This window comes from Corythoichthys intestinalis, chromosome 10, assembly GCF_030265065.1.
Source record: "Corythoichthys intestinalis isolate RoL2023-P3 chromosome 10, ASM3026506v1, whole genome shotgun sequence".
NCBI classification, from domain to species: Eukaryota; Metazoa; Chordata; class Actinopteri; order Syngnathiformes; family Syngnathidae; genus Corythoichthys; species Corythoichthys intestinalis.
Genome location: NC_080404.1, coordinates 16,459,418 through 16,484,659, shown reverse-complemented (window position 1 = coordinate 16,484,659; position 25,242 = coordinate 16,459,418). Strand labels below are relative to the sequence as shown.

General features: G+C 38.4%; 1 protein-coding gene and 1 long non-coding RNA gene across 6 annotated transcripts in view; one reads left to right on the top strand and one right to left on the bottom strand.

Annotated features, from left to right (window-relative positions):
- Nucleotides 1-25,242, top strand: part of macrod2 (mono-ADP ribosylhydrolase 2) — a 724,457-nt gene that overhangs the window by 510,275 nt on the left and 188,940 nt on the right. The gene's annotated exons all lie outside the window — the stretch shown is intronic.
- Nucleotides 1-25,242, bottom strand: part of LOC130923233 (uncharacterized) — a 62,382-nt gene that overhangs the window by 24,765 nt on the left and 12,375 nt on the right. The window contains exon 2 of the long non-coding RNA XR_009064677.1: nucleotides 19,957-22,584. This is a non-coding gene — a long non-coding RNA (uncharacterized LOC130923233). The remainder of the gene's footprint in view (nucleotides 1-19,956; nucleotides 22,585-25,242) is intronic.

Here is a 25,242-nt window from a genome sequence, read left to right as displayed (position 1 = left end):
TGTTTACTCGGCATGTTCTTTTTGGAAAGATTACCGGCAGAAAAAAAAGTAGTACTAACATGGGTTGTATGTTCTATGATGACCCCCTTTCAGTTTGATGGTGACGTCACGCAGCCTTGCGGTCTAAAAATAGCATTCGTGTAGTACGCTATTGCACTTTCCCTCACTGTTAAGAGTAAAAAGTAAAGTCATTTGACAAACTTTTTGTGACAAAATGTAAGATGTGGTATTACAAAGGAGGATAAGGAAGATTTGTGTAGAAAAAGACATGCCAAACACCCCCCTGACAGGACCAAAGGTAGAGAACATTCAATTTGTGATTACTCTGTTCTCGTAACATGTTGTTCTTATCTGTAAGAAAAATAAAATAAAAATTCCTCAGTTTTTACTCAGATAAAGTGAAATGATTGAAAAGTTGTTTGTGATAACATTTGAAATTACATTGGATAGTAGAGAAACAATTTCAATTGAGCTCAGGATTGTTTTTAAGTATGAATCACAGTGAGCGCTAGTGTTGGACTTAGAAAGTATAAAAGTTGTTTAATATTTATTCTCCCTGATCCAGCTGCTACTGTACATAACAAAGTCTGCCAATACAAGACCCACCCACTGCACACCAATAGCCAGATATGATGGCCTTTAAGTGCAGCTCCACCTCCACACTGGCTGTGCTGAAACGGGCTATCTTAATGACATGCTAATTGATTTAGTGTAGCCCAGATAACAGTAGGCTGGCACACCATGATAAAACTAAAGCGGGTCGAGCCATTGGTTCAGAAGAGGACAAGAGACTCATCAAACTCCGACCAGCTCCTCCACTCTCTTTGTACAAAATGTTACACTCCTGCACCCCACGCTGACGCATGGAGACCTTGACTGTGGAGGAGTGTGTTTTTGAGCTTGTGCATGCGTAACTCTCCTCCATTCTTTGTAAATACAGTGAACCCAACATGTGCTGTCATGTTTTAGCATTTAGCTTGACTTGTTTGGTCAATTAATTAATGAAAGGAGCAATGTGGGAATTAAGTTAAGTTGTCAAGGGCCTATCTAATATCCTAAGATTAACATATTATTTAAGTTTTTTAGTACCGGTATATGAAGCATGTAACTGTATAAATTGTAAATTAAAATTGTAGCATTCCATTTTTGTATAGGCAATGACCACTTCCTACTCCTAGTCAGGATGCACAAATGGAAGTTTGCAAGTTAAACTGTGTTAGCTACATGTCGCACATGTAGTAGTAGTAGTATTTTTTACCATCATCACAGTATGAGCGTGAATCGACAATTAAACAAAATGTTATATATAAAAAAAACACCTCCCCTTCTCTTTTTTCATGAAAATAAGACAACAATAAAATGGAGGCTTCCTCTTTGCAGTATTCTATCTATTTTGTTATCCTTTCAGTGGAATTGTGTTGAAAAATTTAAAACAGCATTTTTTTTTTTTTAAAGAAAGAGGCTTTTGTTTCTTTAGCATGGTGAAACTGCATTTTGTCTTACCTCAAACTACAGTGATCCTTCGTTTTCCACAGTTGATGGGGAACCCCCTACCCCCAGCAAAAATCGGAAATCCGTAAAGTAGAGGCAGAGCTTATTTACATTAATTTTACTTTGTGTGAGTGTTCAATGTGTTTATTCAGATTTAACAGCTTCGGAAAAATTAACCCAACCCGACCTCAGATTAAGTGGTAGATAATGTATGGATGGAAATGATACATATAACACATGTTTTTCCCTTTTCCTCCCCAAAATATAATTTAAAAACATTAATGTACTGTAATGATAATTATGATGTAAATGAGATATATGGCGGAAATCACTCAGGTGACTTGAAGTTCCACTTAGAGACCCCTAATTTGGCCAAATTTCAGAATTGTCCTATATGCATGTATCATTGGAAAACTTTAAAGTCTCAATTTTCTAGGGGAAGAAAATTTTTGAACAGGATGGCATTTTTTAAACCCTAACAAAATGAGAAAATGAGAGCGCATAATTAAAGAGACCATGATTTTGACGAGATATTTTTACATACTTACCTTGTTCCGATCCAAAAACTGTGTAGCATGTCTCACCGAGTGTCAAGACACAGCTGTGAATGGCCACAGCCGGACTTTTTGTGGATGTTATAGGTGAAACACGGTAATATAACAAGGGTCGCAATGCAGAAATCGTAGACATCAAGGAGTGGTCAAGATTTTCGTTTTCAAATATTTACCCTTTTAAACTTTTTTTTCCCCCAATTTTTCTTTGTTTGTTTCGATTATTATCTAAAATATCGGAGAAAATTCAACAGTAACAAAAAATACTGTTAAATGATAGTTATGAGATTGATATCTGTGACCTATTTACATACACCATTTTTTTAACTTTGACGTAATTGTTTTAAAAGTTTAAAATATGCGAGTGAATAATTTTATAAAGTCGTTTTTTTTTTTTTAACTAAATATTAGACATCAATTAATGATTCTAAGCTAAAAATGATAGACATTTCAAATAATAAGTTGTAATTACTTCTTTTTTTGGCTGGTTTGAAACAAAAGTGGTTGCGTGGTGTCCGTAAACAGGGGTGTCCAGGGTTAAACAGATAAATTAAAAATAGTTCAGGGGTTGATGCGCCATGAAACTGCTATGGCAGCATATAGACATATTATTCTATCAAACAGTTCTTTTGATTTGAAATACAGCAAACTGCTTTTTCAGCCTTGTCTGTGTTTTCCGCCATAACTGTACAAGAAAACTGATGTGTGTATATATATATATATATATATATATATATATATATATATATATATATATATATATATATATATATATATATATATATGTATATATGTATATATATATATATATATATATGTATATATGTATATATGTATATATATGTATATTGCGCTCTTCTGAATGGAGACATCGGACGTTGTTCCTGGTATCTGTTGGAGCCATGCACCCAGCTTGGGGGTTACTGCCCCTAGTGTCCCGATCACTACTGGCACCACTCTTGCCTTCACTCCCCACATTTTCTCCAACTCTTCCTTCAACCCTTGATATTTCTCCAGCTTTTCATGTTCTTTTTTCCTGATGTTGCTATCGCTCGGGATTGGTACATCTATCACTACTGCTGTCGTCTGATGTTTATCCGCCACCACTATGTCAGGCTGGTTGGCCATCACCAGTTTGTCTGTCTGGAGCTGGAAGTCCCACAGGATCTTGGCTCGGTTGTTCTCGACCACCTTCAGAGGTGTCGCCCACCTTGACTCTGGGGTCTCCAGTCCGTACTCGGACTGGATATATATATATATATATATATATATGTATATATATATATATATATATATATATGTATATATATATATATATATGTATATATATATATATATGTATATATATATATATATATATATATATGTATATATATATATATATATATATATATATATATATTAGGGCTGTCAAACAATTAAAATTTTTAATCGAGTTAATCACAGCTTAAAAATTAACTAATCATAATTAATCGCAATTAATCGCAATTCAAACCATCTCTAAAATATGCCATATTTTTCTGTAAATTATTGTTGGCATGGAAAGATAAGACACAAGACAGATATATACATTTAACATACCGTACATAAGTACTGTATTTGTTTATTATAACAATAAATCAATAAGATGGCATTAACATTAACATTCTGTTAAAGCGATCCATGGATAGGAAGACTTGTAGTTCTTAAAAGAGTTTTAGGAATTTTATATTAAAACTCCTCTTAATGTTTTCATTTTAAATAAAATGTGTATAATTTTCAATCAAAAGTAGAGTTAATTCAATAATAATAAGAATAAAAATAAAAATAACAATAATAAAAATAGAGTGACCAAAGTCTAAGTTTTACGTGTATTTTGCATCGCTATTTTGATATGGAATGCTAGTTCATTTTGCATTGTTGTTTAACTGTGTGTCAGAATAGGGCCTCATTACTATAGACTGAAGTGCTTTTCTTTTTGTGAACATTATTTTTTGGGGGGAGAGATAGGAATATTATTTTTGTTGTGCTTTCACTAAACGATACTTATGTTTGTTGTGAAGGAGTTGCTGAAGCTTATGCCAATAAACAGCGCGGTCCAAAGAACGCCTGTGTCCACTCGCCTTTACTGTAGAACATACGTATATCTGTACACATCTTACCCAAAATACAACAAAAGACACATAATTGCCACTAAAAGAAAGAAAACTTACCGAAATATGTGTGGAGCACAAATAGCAATTTGCATTGCATTGTGAATACAGCATAAACATCTCACAACTACTAATTCTCTCACGTTTAAAAGAAATAACATGAGTATGGAACGGCGCTGCCCCCAAGCGGCCGGTGGCATTCTCTTCACTCTTAATGTCCATAAACGGCTTCATTGTAATCTGTTTGAGGCAATGTGCGAGCGAGTCATTCAGTGCATGCGTTAATTGTGTCAAATATTTTAACGTGATTAATTTAAAAAATTAATTAACGCCCGTTAACGTGATAATTTTGATAGCCCTATATATAGCTGTATTTTTTTTTTTTTTTAATTGGAAAAAAATGCGATGGACTGAAGCGCGAAGTAGCAAGGGATCACTGTCTTTCATATTTATGTCAACATAAAATATCACTTGCCAAATATTGAAAATCTAGGAATAAAACAAGTGTATTTGTTAAAGTATCAAGTTCAGCAAACGTACACCGAAGGCAAAAAAAAAAAAAGTTGCGCTCTCGTCCCAGCCATTAATTATGTTCGTCTATCTATAGCCTGCAGAAACAGATAGTGAATGAAAACCATTATGACCACTCCAACATCCTGTCACTCACTTGAGCTGATACTAAGCTATAGTGTCTGGGACATTCAAGTAACCTTGGTTTGTATCCAAGTTGTAAATGCTGCAATTTCAATTTAGCCTTAAACACTACACCAAATCTACTCTTGGGTGAGCCTCTGTAGCTACTAGACCTGCAGGTCAGCTACTAATACTATATCAATTTTTCAATAGCGTCATTCTGCTGGTCCCTAAAGCAATAACCTATTTTATTATACTCTAGATCGTCTCAGAGTGAATTATGCAGGATGTCTTGACATTTTTCCTTCCGATTGATAAAAAGGAAGGTAATTCATCTTAACCAAAGTTTCCACTGCTCTGGCCACCATTATTGGCACTCATAAACTTGGATAGACCACAGTTAGACTGTCTAGGAAAGGATTTTTGTCAATGCACAGCACTGTTTTTTTAGCCGGTATGTATGGAGCATAACACTAAGGACGTTGAAGGATCCATATATAGTAAGTAAAGGTTTAGCAAGGGATGTCGGAGCGCAATATTTGACTCACTGTAAAACAATTAAGTTGGTGGTTTTTAACCTTGCTAAAGGTAACGAACCTCAAAGGTTTTACATACGCATTCATTGGTAATTCAATAAATATTTAAAAGAATTTTTTTTGTGTCAAATTTAAAGATATATTTTTGTCAGTGCATGAACATATCGATGCAAACTTTAAGTACAAAATCAACGTGTTCAAAGTGGGGGAAAAAAACAAAACATGAATTTCACAATAAAACAATACAATAGTCCTTAACTAGTACCTGTACTTTTATATTATTTTTACACCAATGTTTTTTCGATGTTTTAGTTTTTTTATGTCTTGCATCACATAGTGGGGGCCCTAGTTTGTTTTTGTGATTTTGTGCCAGTGGAGCCTAGGTTGCAAATATTTTTTAATTTGTTCTACATTACCTTTAGGTGTGAGTCAACCTTCAACTGAGCAAACCAGTTTCTCTGTCAGGTAGAAAACTAGCTGTTAAAAGGAACCCCTTGGATGTTTTTCAACATCTCAAGGACCACCACCCCTTTTCCTGACGCATGCTTGGGGTTTATATTTAGACAGTAGAAAATTTAGGCCCTTTCTGTGTGAATTTTTGCCAATGGTGTAAAACGTGTGGCCCACGGGTCGGAAGTGTTCCGCTAGGGGGTCTGCCTGAGCATCATCAAAAGCACCTTGTTACTCATTCCCACTGCACATATAGAATCACATGCTTTTATTTTGACATCGGCGCCATAAAACCAGATATTTGTGATATGTGTGATCGAGGGCGTGCACTACTGCTCTTGGCTCAGGTTTGTGTCTGCAGTCACATTCGTTCATTGGCTCCCTCCCAGTCAAAATGATTCTGTCAATAGCAACCAATTAGGAAGTGACCCAAAAAAATGTTTCAAAATCAAAAGGAAATAACACCAAATCAACAGGAAGTAACCTTAAAATTCCCCAAAATCAACAGTAAGCCACCAATGAACAAGATTCCCTGAAATGACTCAAAAAATCAATAGGAAATGATCCAAAATTTACAGGAAGAGACCCATAAGTACCATAAAATCACAAGGCGGTAACGCAAAATTTAACTCATTGCCTGCCATTGACAATGATAGACATCCAATTCACTTCAACTGGGAGGACTGGCAGTTGATGCTCATTTTTCAATGCTATTGAAGGTGCTAGACTTCATTCACCCACTCCCAGTTACAATGGACTGGACATCCATCGTCATCAATGGCAGCCAGTGAGTTAACATGTTTGGCCAAAATTAAACTTGTCCAGTTCACATGAGATCTATTGTCTAGAGTTTGACTCCCCTGATCAAATGGGTTCGGCAAAGGTCACATGTGAACCACTGAACTAAGTTCAAGTGGAAAATTGTAGGTTCTTCAGAAAAATTGAGGATGACCATGAACACAAGTGTATTTGAGAAATGTGCATTTTAATGTTCCATATTTGAACTTCATCTACTAAGTCCAATAGAAAATTTGGGCCAAAATGTTCAGTACATTAGGCCATGGTTGAAATAAATCATGGAATATGGCATTGGGGAAAAAAGGGGGTGGTGTGATGTACCAGATGACTTGTTTGCTTTAAGAAACATTTTGAGGGTCTCTTTGGGAGAGTCAGCAACCAAAAACTCATAAGGAGCAATCTTGTTGTTTTAATCCATACAACTTGGTTTACTAACTATATACACATCACAACTCATGTCTCTGTCCAGTGTTTTTCTGTATGGAGAACACACAAGCAAGAGAGACCCTACCGATGTTGAAGGGGTTCTACTACCCTCAGAGGGGGACGAGACGAGACCATTGCAGTGATTACCTGCACTGTTGCTCTGTGATTGCAGTCTCTGGCATGTTATTAGGGCGAATGGGTCATACATCGCACCACCTCGAAAGGGAATCAAATCAGCCTCAAAGCCTTGCTTCAGGCATTGGCGCATTTGAAAGTCAATGTTTTATTTCAAAGCATATATTACTTGATCAGAGCAGGTTTTTGCCCAAGGTTGTATTCATAAACAAATTGTGCCCCATTCGAAGTGGTTGATAGAGGCTGTACATTTGTATGGTCTATGTTAAGATAAGTCATTCAATATGCTGTCTTTAGCATTAGTATTCATATTGTTAAATGACTAAATTGGTCACATGTTACCACTTTACATATCATTTGTAGTCCAAAGTGTTTTTAAAGATTTACCACACGTTGTGAAAAATTAAACCCATTCAAATTTCATTGTGACTGTTCAGTGTGGGGGAATATATTAGGGCTGCAGCTATCGAATATTTTAGTAATCGAGTAATCGACTGAAAATTCTATCGATTAATCGAGTAATCGGATAAAACAAATACATTTTTAGATGAAGAGCAATTATAAATATACATGAGAAAACAAGACATTTCATCTAATCTTGAACCATTTTCAGTCAATCAATGTCTTTATTTTCGATTATATTGTTGAAAACAGCCAACAATTGCATCTCAGATGTAACTAGAATTAGAAAAAAAGACTAATTCACTGCTTTCACTCAAAAAAACCTTTATATCTTATTAAAAATATATATATACTGTATATATACCTAAAAATGCTGTTACGCTTGATAACACACATCACTTAAAAGTTAGGATTTTTTCCCACGTGTGTCAATTGAAATTCTATTTGTGTCAAGCCATTTTTAAGTTCTAGTTAAGTTTTAAGTTAGTCTAAACTGTAAGTCCTGATAGGATTTTGAGTTTTTGCAGTGTTCATAATAAATGTATGATACAGGCTGTATTGGAGCACATTAGGGACCAGTGCTACTGCTACTTGGGTGTTTTATCCAGCAATGACTACTGAGCTAAAATTGATAGTTAGCATTATTGAGTTTTTATTTTACACCCTCATCACTCCACAACGCTATGTTATGTTAAAGCCTGTATGTAAGACACGTTAACCACGCATCGACAGTGGTCATAATTAATAGAAACCTAGCCCTCCGCAGGGCTAGCGTTACTTGAGTTAGTGACAGTAATGTTAATCTTTATTTATTAGCGCTTAGCGCTCTTTATTAGCGCTTAGCGCTCTACTGCTTTAAGATGGCGGCTGTTTACTAACGCTGCCCAGACGCGGCCGAGTCTGTTATTTCGTATCTAGTTCAACATACATGTGATCTCTATGAGACTCATCAGAAGCTACCTACCAACGTAGCATCGTGCGGGGTAGTATTTAGCAACGTCGGCGTCGTCTGTAGCGGCTGTCGGTTGCAGTAAGTATTTTTTATTTTTTTATTTTTTTATTTTTTTTTTGCTTCTTCCTCTACGCACGTGACATCACCGCGTTGTCCCGCATTAAAAGTAGTCCGAGCAAAACAAGATGCTTAGAGCTGTCAAAATAAACGATTACTCGAGGTGAATAAAATTACTCAGATCAGTTTTTAAACTCGAGTTACTCGAGTTGCTCGAGTATTCGTTTCAGCTCTAGAATATATACACATACATACACGGTATGTGTACGTGTATATACATATGTATATATACGTGTATGTGTGTGTGTGTGTGTGTGTGTACAGTGAAGAAAATAAGTATTTGAACACCCTGCTGTTTTGCAAGTTATCCCACTTAGAAATCATCGAGGGGTTTGAAATTTTCATCGCAGGTGCATGTCCACCGTGAGAGAGAGAATCTAAAAAGAAAATCCAGAAATCACAATGCATGATTTTTTAAAAACAATTTATTTGTGTGACACAGCTGCAAAAAAGTATTTGAACACCTGTCTATCAGCTAGAATTCTGATCCTGAAAGACCTGTTAGTCCGCCTATTAAAAGTCCACCTCCACTCTACTAGTATGTATTATCCTGAATCAGATGCACTTGTTTGAAGTCGATAGCGGCGTAAAAACACTGGTCCACCCCATACAATCAGTAAGACTCAAACTTGTAACATGGTCAGACCAAAGAGCTGTCCAAAGACACCAGAGACAAAATTGTTCACCTCCAAAAGACTGGAAAGGGCTACGGAGCAATTGCAAAGCAGCTTGGTGAAAACAGGTCCACTGCTGGAGAGAAGAAGCTAGACATGACGGTCAATCTCAATCGGAGTGGAGCCCCATGTAAAATATCACCTCTTGGGGAGGTATCAGCCCAGAACTACATAACAGGAGTTGGTCAATAACCTAAAGAGAGCTAGGACCACAGTTTCCAAGGTTACTAATGGTAATACTCTAAGACGTCATGGTTTGAAATTACGCATGGCACGGAAAGTTCCCATGCTTAAACCAGCACATGTCTTAAATTTGCCTATGACCATTTGGATGATCCAGACTCCAGAGGAATCATGGGAGCAGGTTTTGTGGTCAGATGAGAGTAAAATAGAACTTTTTGGTCATATTTCCACTAACCGTGTTTGGAGGAAAAAGAATGCTGAGTACTATCTGAAGAACACCATACCTACAGTGAAGCATGGGGGTGGTAGCATCATGCTTTGGGAGTGTTTTTCTGCGCATGGGACAGGATGAGTGCACTGTATTAAAAAGACAAATAGACTGGGGCCCTGTATTGTGAGATTTTGGGGAACAACCTCCTCCCTGCATCAGAGCATATAAGATGGGTCGTGTCTGGGTCTTCCAACATGACAATGACCAGAAGCACACAGGCAGGAAAACCAAGGAGTGGCTCCGCAAGAAGCATAACAAGGTTCTAGCATGGCCTAGCCGGTCTTCAGACCTAAACCCAATTGAAAAACTTTGGAGGAAGCTCAAACTCTGTGTTTCTCGGTGACAGCCGAGAAACCTGACTGATGGGTGGGCCAAGATCCCTCCTGCAGTGTGTGCAAACCTGGTGAAAAACTACAGGAAACGTTTGACCTCTGTAATTTCAAAAAAAGGCTTCTGTACCAAATATTAACATTCATTTTCTCAGGTGTTCAAATACTTATTTGCTGATGTATCACACAAATAAATCGTTAAAAAACCATACATTGTGATTTCTGGGTTTTTCTTTTAAGATTATCTCTCTCACAGTGGACATGCACCTACGATGAAAATTTCAGACCTCTCCATGATTTCTATGTGGGAGAACTTGCAAAATAGTAGGGTGTTCAAATACTTATTTTATTTTTGTTAATCAGCTGCTGGTTGGCATTTGTTTTAATTGCAAACACCAGCCCAGCTCACAAGACTGTAACAAGCTATAATAATAATAATATAATTATAACTTTATCGCTCAATTTGCTATCATTTTGAGAATGTATTTGGGTCCCTGTAGCATTCGATGCTCCATTGCACATTGTATTTAACTTGCGTTTGAATATATTCATTTGGTTAACTGAACTCATTTCAGATTCTTTTTATGCTCAACTGCACATATTATAAATTCAACTTTTTTTGTGTAGTGAAGTAGCTTTAAAGAGCATACGACACCAGAAAAAAAGTCTTAAATGGCATTATTATGTGAATTAGAATCATATTTTGAGACGATTCGACCATATACAACAATTTAGCAAAGCGCAGATGACGAGAAATTAGTCTTTTAATCTGCCGGTTAGCCACACCTACAATTATAGGGCTTTAGCGTCCCCAACAGGTGGATGACGTCAGCGGTAGACTAGGCTCATCGGTTTTACTATTCAGCCCATTGAGGGAGAATTGTTCAGAACGAGGAAAACGAGACGAAGAGAGCTGCAAAATGTCATTGTTTCAGTCTCTCTACTCCCAATATTTTTACAGGATATTCTTTTTATCCAAGTATTTTCCCCAATAGCTATATAAATGGCTTGAGAAGGACCAGTCAGCCCGTCGAGGGGGAACTATTCACAATGAGGAAAACGCGACGAAGAGAGCGTCAAAATGTCATTGTTTCTGTCTCTTTACTTCAATATTTTTACAGGATATTCTTTTTATCCAAGTATTTTTCCCCAATAGCTATATAAATGGCTTGAGAAGGACCAGTCAGCCCGTCGAGGGGGAACTATTCACAATGAGGAAAACGTGACGAAGAGAGCGGCAAAATGTCATTGTTTCTGTCTCTTTACTTCAATATTTTTACAGGATATTCTTTTTACCCAAGTACTTTCCCCAATTGCTAAATAAATGGCATGGTCATGACAAATAACTTGTGCTAAATGGAATATAAAATAATAAAAATCCATTTATTCAAGACGACATGGCAAAATTACTCCATAATGGTCAAAACAGTCGACTTTACCTTTACTGTCACACCTGCCGAACGATATTTTATGACACCTAAATCGGACATATGTCATTTCCCTTCCCTGGCTTCGGAGAATGTAAACAGACCAGAAGGAGTGACAGCTAGCCGACATGCTAACCCGAACCGAGGGATGTTTCAAAGTCTTCGAAGTGGAAAATCACACATAACTAGCCTGGATTATTTGACATGACGACCCGGTTGTCGAGTTTCTTTGCGGATCGGCAAACCGCCCGGCGGAGAGCAATTTACAGTTCGTTCCCTGGAGGAGGGTGGCTGGAATTGTTGTGTAGCTAACGTGCTAACAGCTAACTGCTAATGAGCGTGAGGATAGCTTTTTACATGCCTATCAATGATCAAACGTAAGTAGTCCTTTATTTAAAGGAATTTTATAGTGTTTACTTTGTAATCACTGTATTCGTATTTGACATAATACAAAACAAGATGTTTACTCACTTCCTTGTAAGTCCAATGGTCCCACAGTAAATATCCACGGTGAATGGGAACCTTTTGAAACTCCAAAAAGGCGCATACGCCTCTCCCGCATACAGAATGATTTTTCTGCAGCCGTTTGGCTGGCGTGATGCAAAAAATAAAAGTATTAATCCGCAAAATCAGCTGAATCCTTCGTCCTCATACACAACAGTACACTGTAGCGTGAAGAGGACGTCTTCTACCGTACACGTCACAGCGCCCTCCTCCTCAATGCGAGACCGAAGCCGGAAGTCACTCATTTTCCTGGCGCGGGATTCAAAAAACTAAATAAATATAGCGATCGCTTCCACACACATCCAAGCGGTCCATATCATTCAGGAGCATAAAATACCGCGTGTATTATGAAATAAACATGCTTTTTCGTGTCACAAGCACTTTAATCACAGTTTAAATGCAGGTATTGTATTTTTGAAGGGAATCAAATAGTGTGGTTACCTCATTTAGTGTAGCTATAAAAGGGTGAAAATATTAAATACAGCAATCATGCCATTTACTGTCCAATGAGTATATTTGCTAAACAAATGCTAAATAGTTTTTATGTTTAATGTCGGTTTTATCGACAATTGAAGGTTATCAGTTGGGAAGATAATTGTCGAGGAATATGTACTTCTAACGTTCTGTAGGTAATGTAGGTTGATTTGCCCCTGGAAGGGGCTATTTTCTCTACCATAATTATATTGTACATGAGAAACTTTTGGAAATTTGAATGAGTCAGAGGTTGACTATTGTACCTTATACTACGTGTTCTAATGTTTTTTAGAAGTACTGTATACTAGGCTTATTAGCAACATACCTATGTATTACCTGTCAAAGTTTAATTTAATCCCAGTAGATTGTAACACTAAATTCTTCAAGGCGGGAATGCTGAAGCTGTAGGCAGGTTTGACAAAGCTTGCAGACAAACAACTGTGTTTATGCTAAATTAGTATGCAAATGCTCAATAATTAGGCAAAAAGGCTTACTTTTTGTGATGTTTATAACGGCTGTTTATGTTAACTACGTGACCCAGGCTTGAACTTTCATCAGAGCTGTCTCCACATTGCTTGGTACAAACATTCTTGTATATTTATGCTCTCTGCTGTACCCCAGGCTGTCTGGGGTAATCAAAGGAGGGCAGCATTAATTGGTTGGCCCTGGCAAGACAGCAGGTGGCCTAGGGCAGGTCTTCACTTGCCCTAGGAAAGGTCAACAAACATCTACTCAATGCCCACCCAGCCTTCCTTTGCCTGTGTTGCCTTGTTTCCCTTCACCTTAAAGAATGACCAGGATGTCAAGGGACTGCACAAAGTCACCTCGGGAAAATGCTCTAAAAAATCCCATTTTCTAAGCAGCGATGTGGCTTTTTTGAAATTGTCATGCCTTTCCATTTGAAATAATTACAAAAAAATGGATTTTTGGCTTCCAGTTTTCCATTAACTTATTTCAGACAATAGTGACACTCTTGTTACTCTAACTGCCCGTCTCCAAGCGCCAGCATAAACATCTTGGACGGGCAGCGTTTTGCCTGACTTGTGGCTGATACATTCATCAAGCTGGTGCCAAGCCAATATCACACTGTCAAAAGAGAGCGTGTGCCATTCTATCACCATGAGGGACTGACAAAACAAGTCCCTTTCCATTATGTTCTCTAAGGCCAATGTCTCATATTGCTTCTCTGCTCCTTAGTCATTTTTATTTCTACTCCATTCTCAGGTGGACCTAAGTCCACATACACAACCACTACTATGCCCCTTGGGCCCCCTTGTCTGTGAACCTACCGGAATTTCAGCATTAGTTTTCTGGTAATGATGGGAAGAGTGGCAAGTCGTCGAGAGATACCCAAGTATTGCTTTTTAGTGGGTTTCAATTTAAAATCTATAATTGAGCTGATTCACCCGCTCTCTGTGCAAATGACTGTGCTGGGCAAAAGGGTCTGCCTAAATTCATCTTTCTCCCAAACTTGTTAAAGAGAGAGGCATGATTGCTTCCAAATTTTCTTATCACTCTGGAGTTCCTATTTGTCATTCAAGGGAAGCAGTTAAAAAGCTTTCGTCCTGCAGAGAGGTCCCCAGTACACTCCTGTGTTCTCATCGCCGGAAGCATGAATTGCTATTTATGTGCACAACTTTGGCAGCACACCAGACTCTGTCCCGTTCAACCAGCATAACTAAAGAATTGCTGCTTGTTTAATTTGTCCTGTGCTTTTCCAACTTTCTCATGGATAGTCTGTACCACAAATGCTATAAACCTGATATTTCTGGTAACAAGTAGCAAATAACATTTCTTTAAGTCTGCAAAAGGTCCAGTTGGTCTATCACATGTCAATTACTTTTATAGATTTTCTATCGCTGTTGACAATAAAATTCAATAAAATAATTAATTCCATGAATAACATGATTAATGCAAATGACACATTTTAATGTGAGCTGGAAAACCTTTGATGGATTTACAATACAAATTCAAAGGTTTTACAGTACTGTTCTTTTGATTTCTGCTTTCTGTTGTTTTAAGAACATTCATTTGATTTCTACTTTTCGCTCCATTTTCCGATATCTTAGAATAAGTAAATATATGGCTACGGTTGTTTTAGTCTTTCATTGTCATGTGTTATACTCCAGTGGCGGATACTGGTATTTCAATTAGGGGAATGCTAAAAGTGTGTCCGCCTATGAGTGATTTGTGACGGTGGAGAGGATCAGTGGCACCCGCTGCTTGGTGCGGAAAGACAATAGTGCCAGAAGTCAAGTCTCCAAACACAAGCAGCTACAATAAAAGAAAAACACCAGAAATGGATGCTCAGTTTTTCGCTAGTCGTTTTTAACAAAGCGAGTGTAGCTGGGATGATTATGAAAGTCTCCGGTTCAACTCAGAACAGTGGAATGAAAATTAGAAAAATGCCTCCCGTTGATGTTAATATGACTAGATCATTGATTAGTTCATTTTGCTGTCAATTACAATTCATGCCGTATTTTTTTTAATAACTATTTATGTATTTTTTTATGCATATATTTTTGTCAATGAGTCAAATTATTAATAATTAAAATGTCCATAAAACCAAATTAATAAAACTAATTAAAATACTAAAATTGTATGTACAGTGATCCCTCCTTTTTCGTGGTTAACGGGCACCAGAACCCGTCACGTTAAGTGAAAAACCGCGAAGTAGTGCACACCCACCAAAAAAAAAACAAAAAAACTTTTTTTTTTTTTTTGGTGTTCAAAGTCCTCATTCAGATTTAGCTTTGGAAAGAAATACATATAAGACATGTTTTTTTCCCTCCTTTTTCCCCAAAGTATAGTTTAAAAAAAAAGTATATTGCAATAAATGGTTTTTAAGCACTTCAAATGTATAATTATATAATTAAGTTTTAAACATGTTACTGTCCGACCTAATTATTTTTAAACAAGAATAATGTAATATAGTAGGAAAATGCTTAGCTTTCTTAAATGCTTCATTGAGTGAGTCCATTCACTCCACTCCACTGCTCACTTACACACAATGAGTTGACACAGCAACTGTTTAACAAGTTAAACGATGATTGATGCATGTGGAGGGTTTGAAGTTCGTGACTCAGGTAAAATCAGACAAACATCTGTCAACTTCGTTATCTTTAAAATGGCAACTCCAGCGTACGGCCTGACAACAAAGAGCAGGGAGAGGGAGGGAGTGAGAGTTAGACTACGCTATCGGCTCGGGACAGCTCATCTGTATTCTTTTCTTTTTAATTGAAAAAAAAAAAATCTGCAATGGACTGAGGGTGCGAAGTTTGAAGCGTGAAGTAGCGAGGGATCACTGTATTGAATAACATGAAATAGTAAAATGTAAATAGTATTTAGTTCATTGCATGCTGTTGAAGTGTTGGACGTCCAATTAATTTATACCTTAAGGAATGACTGTAATGACTGTATTCTCATTTTTCAGTGCCATTTACAATGGAAATTTCCATTCCATTTGAACTGGGAGGCCTAGCTGCGATCATTCGTTGCCAACCTCTCCCAGTCAAAATGGATTGGGCATTCAGCGCCATCAATAATAGCTAATGAGGTAAATGAGTGCCCAATAAAGGAATAAAGATTGATATCCCCCGCCCCCTCTTCCCGCAGTGTTTTTTAAGAGTAGCAGTCAGCTGCTTTCCCCTTAATATTAAAAACAAATAAAAATAATTCCATCAGTTGTAATAAGATAAGTAAATACTTTTAAATCTCACATATGAATAATGTTATGTCTTTGAAGCAAATAACATTTCAGGGGAAGTCCCTTTGAGGTTCTGCAGAGACTCGTAATACATTTGAACAGTGTGGACCCTTTTGAATTATATAAAACTGTAAATATACTACCCCTCAAATATTCAGGGTGTGGGGTCTGCTGGTGTTAGAATAATGTACGAATAATAACGTAACAGGCTCTATACAGCTGATCTAAAAATCATTTTAAGAAGGTCTGTATACACTTGACAAATGCTTACTTTTGGAAAACACTTTAGTTCTTATATTTCTTTATACACCCGCATTATCCCCATTCTGAGGTGATTCACTTTGACGTTTTGAGAAACTAAATGGCATTTCGCAATGTGCTCAGACTTGCTTGGATCCTCACAAATTCTTCCTTCCATTGTACGTAAATGATGACATAGTTCTTACGTCTCATTTTGCAGAGAAGAGTACAAAGAAAGAAATATTAAACTCGTCTGCCTGTCTCTTACGGGTTAGGTTGATGCAGTCCGGTGTCATGAAACACAGTCTTATTGGAAATGTGCTTCAGGGCTCAGAGTACACTTGATCTGTCTCTGTACTCCACTTCTGCTCGCTCCTCTTTGTCTCTGACACATACCAGTGTTGCCAGCTCACCATTTATTTTACTGAATTTATACTCAAGCTTTGTTTTAAAGAAAAATACAATGCAAAACAAATACCCACTTTACATCAGCGGTCGTAGTGAAGGAATGACGTGACAGGATGGGCATTGTGAAGCTTGAGCACAGGCATTTTTCATCCTCATCTGACAGGAAGATTGAAAGAGATTTCTAAAGGCTTTTTTTTTTATTCATCCACACCACCGCCATTTTTTCATTTTACATTTTTAGTCCTCTCAACACAACCTGATAGGAACGCATTCATCCTTCCTGCATCAAAAGGCAGCCAAGGTTTGGGCCATAACCAGATTCAGCCTGTCACATCATCACAGAGCCTTCAGACATGCTCTTGTCTAAATGCTTCACTGACAGAGCATTCAGCCGTTCGCTGGCAGCTTATCCTCTGGCTTCATCAGGAAGGCCATTTCCTAATGGAACCCACAAAGAGGATCTTTCAAGATTACAATATGTACACTTTGTGACTCAGTGTAAGTATATCCTTGCCAGCTTATTAATGCACAAGGCATCTATGAGCGGTTTGATTGAATGGATTAGTCTCAGTATTGAAAACAGATTATTTTTTGGATTGTACACACAGAATTTGTAGCTTGAAGCTGGATTTATACTCACGCAGCGTTGATGTCCCTGCGATAATGTCATACGCGGTCTGCCGTAACACTCGCACGTAACCAGGCATTGTTTTGAGAATGTGCTGCAGTTTTACTCCCAAGTCGGAGGTGCCGCTACAGCTGCTATCACAACACAGGGCTGGCTCTGTATTAATTCTGGCTTATTTTGGTAGCCATATTTACTTTAAATTCGACTCCGACTCACGGTGGCAGGTGTAGGGAAATAGCAATGACATAAAATAATGTGACTGGGCGTTTCCAGCCACCGGGTTGATTAAGACTGTTCTCCATTTTAAACGTAGCTGTTCCTTATCATGAGTTTATACCTTCTTTCTTTCTCAAACCGACCTTGTCGGAAACGTAACATCAGGAATTTACAGGACATTTAAGTGCATTTTTGTTGTGTTTAGTGCTAGCGTCATAAATAGGCACATATTTCTTTTTAAAGACGGTGGACTTGAGAAGCTGAGCCAGAGAAAAATGAGCATGTCATCAGGCATGTGACTAAACATACCAATCACGACTGGTGATGTGTGCAGCATTTGAAGTGGGATGGGGGCAGCACATCACTAGTGAAACAACCAATCACTGCTACAATACAGGCTTTTGGCTACTGTTGGTATTTGCCCCGCCGGCCAAGCCGCATGAAAACGTCGACAGCCGAAAGGAAATGGTGCTCCGCTGCTTACCGCTTAAAGCAGGGGTGTCAAACCGATTCCACAAAGGGCCGCAGTGGGTCCTGGTTTTTGTTCCAACAGATCCAGCACAAACAGTTCAACCAATGAGGTTTTTGCTAAAATAAGCAGCACCTGACTGCAATCAACTGATTACACTTGTAAGACACCAGATTGGTGGAAAGGTATTCATCTCGTTTGGTTGGAATGAAATCCAGTACCCACTGCGGCCCTTTGAGGACCGGTTTGACACCTGTGGCTTAAAGGGTTAACATGAGGTGAATGCGCGGAATTTCCGCCCTCTTGGTTGGCGCACAAAAATTCCGCACGTTCACCTCTTATGTTGACCCTTTCCGCCCTCCTGGTTGGCGCACGGAAATTCCGCGCGTTCACCTCTTATGTTAACCCTTTGTACTGACTCCATGTTCCAAAAGTTTGAAGAAAACTCACCGAAAGCAGGTTGACAATTTATTCGTCGACAATGGTCAAAAACAAGGCAAAAACAGACGACGGAGGAACAATGCTAAATCCAAAACAAGGCTACATAGAAAATGTTTCCGAGCAGCAAAATGTGTGTTATCTCAGTGTCCAATGTTTTCTAAGGCTGCGGTGGAGTGGGCCAGACCGAAGGTGTGGCTGAGTGTTGTTTCGGGACCATCGCTCTGTGTCCGGTTTTGGGCGGTTAGGTTCGTCCGTGGATGGGACGTGGTTGCCACAGCGACCGACGCTGGTCTTGACGTCCCAAGCGCCCACTATCAACTTGTTATTCGGGAGACGCTACTTGTTTTAGGACAAAGCGGGAGAACTGATTGCAAGAGTCAATCTTGCTCGTGACGCACATGTTGGGCTTCTGTGATAAGATGGCGTGTATCTATTCTGCTTCTTTTCATTAAACTATGGTGTTCTATTTATTTTATATTAGGTATGTTAAAATAGTACAGTCCTACAATAAATATGAGAAATGATACTATTCCCTGATTAATGATATTACGTGTGTTTAGAGTAATGCAAACAGTAAGACAATGTTTTATACTAATGCAAACAATTATATGGTGTGTGCGAGAATGGTACCTATTCCCTTCACTACCTAACTACACATTAAATGTCACACATTGTGAACGTAATGGAAACTATTGTGAATTTTCGTCTCGTCCTCATCAGACCAAAACTGGCATTCGTCTCTTTATGTTTTAATTTCCCAAAACACGTTTTTAGCTTGTTATCGTCATGTCATCGTCATGCAAAAAGTGTTTTCACTGTCATCGTTGACGAAAACAACTCTGATTCCGGCAGAGGGCATATGACTCAATGGAAAAGAGTATTCGAGACTCGTTGACTTTATTGTGCGTAGAGTCAAAGTACTGATTTGAAAGTGGGTCAGAGGAAGTAGTAAGTCCAGAAGAGGGAAGATTTTACCATACAAGTTCAAACCAGCAGAAGAATCACCATTACAGGCACAAATCAGCGAGTCTCCCTCTTGCTGATTTGCACTCTCGACATGGAAGCATCCTAAGCTCCATTAACGTCTGATCTCGGGCGACTACTGAATAGTATAGAGCTTACATTTACACCGCTCAACTCAACACAACAGCAGACATAGTGATTGAAAAAAATAATTTCTCATCTGAAAATATTAAAACCTGGACTTTGTACTGGTGCATTTTTGGCGACGCCGTGGCCAACGACGCCGGCTAAAGCTTGTTGTCTTCGGTTCCAATATCATTGTTAACAACTCAACTTCATTAGTCAGTTGGTCAAAGCAGTTTTCAGTAAAATGTTTTGATCAAAACAACAGATTACTTACCAGCTGGCTCATTTCTATGTGCTCAAACCACTCAACTCACCACCTGGTCGGACAGAAAAAAATAGATGCTTACATAGGCAGTGTTCGTGTTTGGGGCAATTTCCCACACAATTCATATTAACAATTGTTCCGTCCACAATCATTTTTACCATTAAACCATTTTTCCAAGAAAAAATAATTTCTTGTAAAAACAAAGAACGCTGGCCGGCAAAGCAATGAAACAAAACGGATTAGGACGCTGCGTGCGAGAAAACCTGCCTTTGCTTACATCACTTCTAGTTACTGACTTGCTTCCTGGCCAACAGCGAAATGGGATTAAAACAGTGTTTTGTGCTTTTGGGGGGGTTATTTCACGAAAAACAAAAGCGGTTGTAGCTCAATGAAGTCCAATCTATTGGATTCAGTAAAGTACACCCAAGGGTGACACTGGAATTTTAACCGTTTTTTAGGGCAAGTGCCTATTTTGGGTAGTTTTTTAAAAAAAATAATAATAATAAAATAAAATAAAAAACTCATAAGGACCTGGTGTCCACATAGGTGATAAATTAAAAAACTAAACAAAAAGAGGCATTAATTGTACTTTGACTTCCCAAGGCAGCACTCAAACAGCAACCTACAAGATTACACCTTTCATCCAGTATTTCCTTTTTCTATTAATACAGTGGGATGAATAAGTTTGAGCACCCCTGACAATTATTTTCTTTCATAAATGAAAATAACCAAAATTGTAAAGGGTTATCAAACTCTTTCATACCGCTGTATCAGTGTGATGATTATGAGTCATTAAAAATTTGGAGCACTTTCATTTTACAGGCAGTCGTGACACAAAAGGTCCCTGGATTTTCAGGCTGTGGCCCAACAGTTGATAAAATGCCTCTCACCATTCATCTTGGGCTTGCAATTCGAGGAGGAGTTTTGTTGAGAAAATTAAAAAAGAAAATTAAAAGAAATTCAATTAAGTGATTTGCTGAATTGGAGGGAAAATGGCAGTGATGTGGAAAAGGCTTTTAATCTTGGTGAACCACCTCTCCTTCCATTAAGCTCATATCGCCTGCTTATCACACTAATCACTCCACCCAATGTCTGCAGTCTTGGCGATTTTAATGAACCCATCATGGCCCGATTCAGTCCACCAGGACTGACAGACACAGGCGTGAACTTGTGAAGTGGGCTTGAAACAATGATAATGCTCCCACCCAGTTAGAGAGCAAAAAGAATATATTTACTTTCTTGACATTTGTGTGCAAGTAGGCATGTGCCGGTATGTGATGCTGACAGTATGATAACGCTATGCCATAATATCACTGTTTCACAGTATTGCCACTAAAGCTCTAAAATGTGTTACTTTGAGATATCTGGGTTTAAAAAAAACGTTAAAGTAATGTATATGACTCGTATCATGTTTACATTATACACTCATTCTTTCTCAACACAGACAGTTGCCAGAGAGAAACAAACATTTTACCAATGCTAGACACACTAAACACGCTGGAGTTAACTCTCGTACCTGGTGGGAAACTTTCATGACAGTGTTTACTGTAATTTTATATAAATGCGAAATCATAACGGAAGTTTTGCCTCCTCGGCAGCCACCCTCCACAAACATGTTTTACACGTCGGACGGCCCTCCTCCTCTAAGCCGCGGCCTTCTGTAACTTTTCTGTAGCCGAAGTATTCCCATACCGATTTCGTTTTATTCGATGGGGGGAAAAGGTTCAGGAGTTTCACCTCCTCTAGCCATCGTGTGGCAACAACAGGTGGGGTGGTTGAGCCTTGCAGCTGCAAGCGAGGGATCTCTTCATGCATTTTTGGGACATATAAAGTAGCTAATACCGTAGGGACGGTATAACAGAAATTTTTTTGCGGTTTTGAAAATGAGACATTTTCAAACCACAGACAAGTATAGCAGGGCCGGCCCAGGCCATTTGGGGGCCCTAAGCAAAATAATGCCAAGGGGCCCATATTTTTGGCCCACCATTTCGTCACAGTGTACTGTGAAACCCATACATGCAATCCAACCTATACGTCCATATTTTGTATGTTAATCAGATTTTGTTGCACTGCGTACTTTAAACTTCTCACTCCAAATGATTGTCAGTACTTACAGTAGATAGTGCCAAACCTTTTTCTACAAGAGGAAAAGAAAGAAGGAAGAACTTTTAGTTTTTTTTGCGCTTGTAATCAAGTATCAAAACTCACAAAAGTCAAATAAAGCAAACTGTAGTAAACAAAATAGAATATAAATTAAACAATTGCCAGATTGGGGGCCCCCTAGCGGTCAGGGGCCCTAAGCAGCTGCATAGTCTGCATATAGGCTGGGCCGGCCCTGAAGTATAGACAAGTTTCCTGAGCCAAACTTGGGCGGCGCCATCTTTGACTTTTTCTGCTTCTGACTTCCAGTTTAGACAGAACATTAATTGCAGTTGAAGTAGACAAAGTTTTAAACTGCTAAATCAAACCTGAGGAACCTACGGATTCTCCAAAAATTGATTCAGCACAACGTAGATGACACTCCGGGACTATTGGTGCTGTGCTTGGTTGTGTGAACTCCTGGAAGCACCTTGGAAGTTGAATGTTTTGAACAGCGTCCTGCTTCAAAGCGCCAGTGTAGATACCTCACCAGAGGCCCTAAACCGAAACCAGCAGCAGATTAAGGATTTGGCTTGCAGTTTAGACCCTAAAAGATCCAAGTTACCAATAAAACTTTTGGACAACGTGATTCCATTTCTTGTTTTATTCAAAAAAAATTGGTGCATGTGCAAAACAGGTCAATAAATCACAATTTATAAAAAAAATTGTCATCGGACAAAAAGGTCTGGGCGGGGTAACACGCTTAAATAAGGAACTAAACAATCACAGAGTTTCCGAGTACTGCAAACGTGTTCCCAATTACAAGTGTTTGTGGGAAATTTGCAGAGGCTTTGATGCCACATTCATTTTACAAGGACAGTACACATTCTGCTCCTCATTGCTCCACATTGAACTGGGACTCATAATAGCCGACGTACTGCTTACCTAGGAAGTACGGACTGGTTCTGGTGGTACCTATCGTAACTTTGTATATTCTAGGATGTCCTGCGGAATTTGGGACTGTTGACAACCCTATGCTAACAACAGACTTTGATGCTAACCAAACAACCTTTCCTGGCTACGGAAGCCTGTTAAGTGCTAAAAAGTATATGATTTCAGCGATAGTCTGGACCATGGTGCGGTCGCTTTCACACCTATCGCCAACCACACCACGGTCCGCTTGGAAGCAAACCAAGACCACCTCTCCAGCAAGGTCTCAGACCGGCTGTTTGGTCCGCACCAGAGTTCGCTGGTTTGTATTCACATCAGCCCAAAAGGAGCGCACCACAAACTTTTTTTTTGGTTTGGTCCAGACCAAACAGGGCAGATGTGAATACACCCTATAAATCCCACTAGAGTAAAAATCGCAATAGCCAAAAAATACACAATGATCAGGAAGAAAATATATGTCGCTCTAGAGTATAAGTTGCATTTTGCATTTTTAGGTGTAATTTTATTTTATGAAAGACCGAGAACAAACATATACAATGAAAACAAAAAATTAAAAATAAAAAAAAAGGAGGGGGGGGGGGGTACTTGTCGCACCAAACCATGGAAGAAAAGTTTTGGGGGGCGTTTTTTTTTTTTTTTTTTTTTTTTTTTTTTTAACCCTAGTAATTTTATGATGCACTGCATCATTCAATGTATCATCATGGATTACCATGGTATCAGCTTTCCTATACATGAAAAACATAACATTATTTCGCTATCCATTTGGGAGTGTTTTATGATGCCATTTTGATAATTGTTTTTTACAAAGGTCTGGGAAATTTTATAAAGATTTACTCGTTCATGCAAATAGTTCACCCTCGATCTTGAACAATAGTCACTTAACCCACCTTTTTTTCCCCTTTATTTTGTATTGCTTAGTATTCTAGTGCGGGGTGCATTTCAGTGATTATTTGCTGCCAGGAATTGAAATGGATATGGTTTTCAAGCTGGGATAAGCAGTGGGGGTGTGCCCTTTACAATTATTCATGCCTGCCAATCGATTCTCCACTATGCCATCCAATCAGGTAACTTGACTTTTATTCATAATTAAAGCAATCTAGATGCAAATCAGTAAAAGTCAGGGGCATGTTGTGCTGAATGGAGGTCAGACCCTGCTATCCATGGGATCAACATTTAAGCGCGTGTTAGGAAATGTGTAATAATAAAAATATGCACATGCTAACCCACACCCATTAACTAATTCACCCTTTTGTCAAGAGAGCTAACAATCATCATGTTGATTGAAACATTATGCAAATTTTAAATGTTGATTTGAATACTTTTTAATGTTGTTTTTCTGTCCTGTTTCCATCTTAAGTGACATTAATTTAGATTACTGGTATTTTTTTTTATTATCCAAAGCCTAGTCAGAGTAAGTACTATTGCAGCAATACTCTTTCAAAATGTTTTAAAACTCACTGTGCCTTTAGACCATCCGTCTTAAATTTTAAGAAATATTTTAGGTGTCTAAACTTACATTTCAGCTCGCTTTGATTGTAAGGCTGCTACAACTAATCGATTAAATCGATAAAAATCGATTAGTATATTTGTTGCTAACAAATTTGATAATTAATTTTTGCCGGCAGCTAGGAGTAGTCCCGTATGGGTCCCTGTGTAATGTGAGGTTGCGTGCGCTAGTGATTAGAGCAAGAGAGAGAGAGTTCACTGCTACACTCAGGTTGAGTTGCTGAATCAATAATATTTACGACGTGTCGAGAGTGTCTTTGTCTGAGATGGGTAAATGAAGCCCATTGTTTAGTTTGTATTCTTTCTTGATAAGATGTTACTTTTTAGCTCGGAGCGCTAAGCTAGTTAGCATTTAGGCAAATCAGTGTCTGAAGTGTCTGTTTACATTGTTTTGGTGAAGCGTATTAGCACTTGAGTTATCGTTACAGAGTAAAGTTGTCTCTAGGGATGGGAATCGAAATCCGATTCAAATTCCGAACCGGTTCCGAGTGTTTCGAGGCTCCGAGTGTTTCGAGGCCTCGACATCACAATGAAAAAGCCTTAACGATCCCTTTAACGAGTCCTGAAGACACATATTGCGTCGTGACTGTTTTGTTGTCAAGATGCATCAAACTAGCATGGCACCAAGCACCACCCGCTCCAAAGTTTGGCTACACTTCACCAGGAAAGAGGGTGAAAATGAAAGGTTACGAGGGTTTAGCACGAGCATTGCAGCCGTAAACATAACAATGACAGCACGTAGGTTCAAACGCTCGAAAG